This window comes from Bactrocera latifrons, unplaced genomic scaffold, assembly GCF_001853355.1.
Source record: "Bactrocera latifrons isolate USDA-ARS-PBARC rearing strain unplaced genomic scaffold, ASM185335v1 scaffold_636, whole genome shotgun sequence".
NCBI lineage: Eukaryota > Metazoa > Arthropoda > Insecta > Diptera > Tephritidae > Bactrocera > Bactrocera latifrons.
Window position 1 is genome coordinate 38,284 of NW_017537308.1, and position 4,265 is coordinate 42,548.

The window sequence follows — 4,265 nt, forward strand, 5'->3', positions numbered from 1 at the left end:
GCAATTGAGAAGCAAAGTCCTCTCTCGATAAACAAAAACTAAACTCTATAAGTCACTCATAATTCCCGTCCTGCTATATGGTGCAGAGGCTTGGACGATGTCAACAATGGATAAGTCGACGTTGCGAGTTTTCGAAAGAAAAGTTCTGCGAAAGATGGATGAGATGGAACGATGAGTTGTACGAGATATACGACGACATTGTCATAGTTCAGCGAATTAAAAGACAGCGGCTACGCTGGCTAGGTCATGTTGTCCGAATGGACGAAAACACTCCAGCTCTGGAAGTATTCGACACAGTACCCGCCGGGGGAAGCAGAGGAAGAGGAAGACCTCCTCTCCGTTGGAAGGACCAAGTGGAGAAGGACCTGGCTTCACTAGGAATATCTAATTGGCGCCACGTAGCGAAAAGAATAAACCACTGGCGCGCTGTTGTTAACTCGGCTATACGTCAATCAAGAAAAAGGAACACTTTTTGACTACAGTACACTTTGTGTATTGGTTTTTGTGCTCATCTGCGCACGTGGCTGCCCACGTATACAACTAATTGCAGAATAACAGGAGTTTTCCCTCAGTGCTGATCATTACAACCTCGAGAATAGCACATACAACTTTTCAACCCATAATTTTTTTCGCAAAATCGCTATGCCGTATAGCGCAAACGTGCAAGTGGCAGACAATATAACGCCACTCCAACGTGTTTTTATACGAAGTCCGCTCTTYAATTCCGAACGACCAGCCGTGTGGTTCGCCCAACTCGAGGGACAATTTCATCTCGCCGGAATTAATAACTCTGGTCGGTCCAACACCGGGGTGTACCAAATTTTTTTCGCGTAGAACTCCGTTTTGCGTGTATAAATTTTTTTTGCTCCCGCAGAACAAATTTTTACATTGGAGGCTTTCAGACCGCTTAAATTTTTTACATATTTTTTATTGCTTATCAACGATTATGTTTCCTATATTTAGGGTATAATATTTCTTTAWATTTTTTTTTTGTTTTAGTTTGTAAAATATTTTAGTATGGTAACACTGATTATTTGACAGTTTGTAATTCATTTGTTATTCTAAAACAATAATATTTCAACAATAATTTAAATGTACACTAAAAGCAATTTTTGCACTATATTATATAAAATAAATGTGTGCAAATTAATAAGTGATGTGTTAGTGTATATAAAATTGAAAAATTTAAGTGAAAAATTAATTTTAAATACCGCAAATCATATATTTCAACGATTTATGGACGAGGTAACACGGGAACTAGACGATTTCTTATTCCCATGTATAGACGACATCCTAATCGCTTCCAAAGATGTTACGCAATACCGCAGTCATCTTAGCTTACTTTTCGAACGACTCACAAAGTATGGTGTCGTAATTAACACCGCTAAGTGCTGTTTTGGTCAGTCCGAAGTGGACTTTTTGGGACACCGCATTTCAGCCAAAAGAATCTTACCTCTTCCGGTAAAGTAGACGCGATCCCTTCCCACGACCAAAAACGATCCGAAAACTGCGTGAGTTTCTTGGGATGATAAATTTTTACCGTAATTTTCTTAAAAACGCTTATAAGTTACAGGCACCCCTGCACGAGTACATTCAGGGGACTTCAATAAAAGGMAACCGGATCCTGGACACTAGAAGGAGATGCAGCGTTCGTTCAATGCAAAGAAGAGCTACGTAAAGAAACAATATTAGCATACCCTGATACAACGCTCCCTTGGGCAATATTCACTGAAGCCTCAGAATATGCTATAAGCGCCGTCCTCAAAAAACGGCGAGAATAGCATTGGCCTTCTTCAGCCAAAAGCTTCAACCCGCTCTTAAAAAACACTGTCCGTACGACCGTGGGCTTCACGCTATTTACGCAGCTTTACGAAAATGTCGTTATATTTTCGAAGCACGACATATTACAATATTCACGGATCACAAACCAYTGCTAAACGTTTTTTCTCAGGACCCCGATCGAGCGGCACCCTGGCAATTGCACCGCCTAGATTTCATCAGCCAGTTTGCAACCGATATCCAACATATAGACGGAAAAGACAACATCGTCGCAGATGCTCTTTATCGCATCGAAGAAATTTCAATGGCAGTATCTTCAAACGAGGACGAGGGACTTCAGCGAAGAATATAAAGAGAACAACACGATTCAACCAGTCAATATTCCAGGCTGCAATAAGCCAATTTATTGCGACGTTTCGACTGATATTATCCGTCCATATGTTCTCACCGCGCTGGGGAAGAAAATATTCGACGCTCTCCACAGCATTAGTCATCCCGGAGCACGAGCTTCCGCCAAATAGTTAATGCAACGATACGTTTGGCCAAGCATTAACCGCGACTGTCGTTTTTGGGCCCGAACATGCCTAGCTTGCCAACGAAATAAAGTATCTCGCCACCTTTTATCATCAATCCAAAACTTTCAAAGCAGCACAAGAGGTTTCGAACATATCCACGTGGACATCATCGGTCCATACGTACCTTCAAAGGGGTATCGCTACTGCTTGACAATTATCAATCGTTTCAAAAGGTTTCCAGAGGCATTTCCCATTGTTAGTATCGACACCGAATGTGTTGCCCGCACACTTTTTGCTGGATGGRTCTGCCGCTATGGTGTACMATTACAAATCCAAGGAACCAAGTTTAAGAGCCAACTTTTTAGCGCTCTCGCTCGTCTCCTCGGAAGCAAACATATAAATACCACCTCTTTCTATCCGAAGTCGAATGGAATGGTGGAAACCAGGTGAATTCCTAGCGCCTTCGCCACGATCTGGTCTGCCACCATCCAATTTGGCATTACCCTTTTACCAATTACTTTGCAGATCTGGCACCACAACCCATTGTCCGACATGGTCAGAGGAAACCATTCATCTTCAAAGAACTATCTACATGTTCACACGTTTTYATTCGTCGCGACGCTCCACACCACGCATTCACTTCTCCTTATGAAGGACGTCACCGAGTCATTTCAAAGCATGAAAAATATTTCATCGTAAACGTCCAAGGGCAAAACACGACAGTTTCGATCGACCGACTAAAGCCTGTTTATCTACTTCGCGACGATAAGCTCAACGAGTGTGAGCAGCACAACGACTATGACAACAATACTACGCTTACTACATTAACTTCACCAGAGTCATCAGTATATAGGACAACAAATCATACGAGTAACTCTTTTCTTCTGCTGACAGCCATCGCGTGCACACACAATAACCACCACATTTGTATTTTATTCATAACATAAATTCAGATGAACGAAAAATTTCCTAATGGATCTATTAAATTTTTGTTTATAGGGTATGTCATTTGCTTGCACATACTGCACTACCAGTGTCAGTTGATTGGCTAATGCAATTAATACATAACATACATACATATATATAGTACGTCTAGGTACGAGTAGGTGCTAAAAGCAACGCAATTTGGCTCTCAAAAAATACATATATTGTATGTGCGTATGTATATATACATATATATAAAAGTAAAGTGCAAAGCGGAGTATGGTAATAACAAATTTTGCAAATAATTTGTGCTTAATACCGGTTAAGCAAAATATTCACATTGATTATGATATTAATTTAGGTTTTTTTTTCTATGGCGTTTTAAGTTTTCCGAGTTGCGCTAACAAGATTACATTTTAACAAAATTTTGTTGATGTACTTACAATTTTTCCACTTATGAGTTTTTTTTTCTTAAGAATTAACTCCAAAGGTGGATAATTGGGTGGGTGAATCTACTATTCATGAAGATCCGAAAGGTGGTTGTTGGCTGGGTGAGTATGTATATTTCTGATGATCCGAAGGGTGGCTGATTAGGTTGTTGAATTTGTGATTCATATGATGATTAATTGGGTGGGTTTATTTTATCAGACACTCGATCCGACTCGAAGGACCAAAATTAATTTGACAATTAAAATTTGTGAATTTGAGTAAATATTATACTATATAATGCATGTACATGTGTTAATAGATACAAAAAAAAATAAGAAAATTTCCAAGGATCATCCAGACCGCCTCGCACATATGCCGACATTGCCGCAAATTAAAAACTGTCGACCACCTCGATAAACTCCAACTTCGTTTCACAGATTCAGGATTTTTTTTGGTAATCCATTCTGTCCACCTTTTTGAATTGAAACGCCAAAGAGCTCTTCACTCTTAAGAAAACCGAGCTCATCCAACTCCTCGAAGAGAAGTTGATCGATATCGCTTGCATTACTGCGACTTCACATCCTACAGAAGCGCGCGCGGTGGTCATCTGTGTGAGAA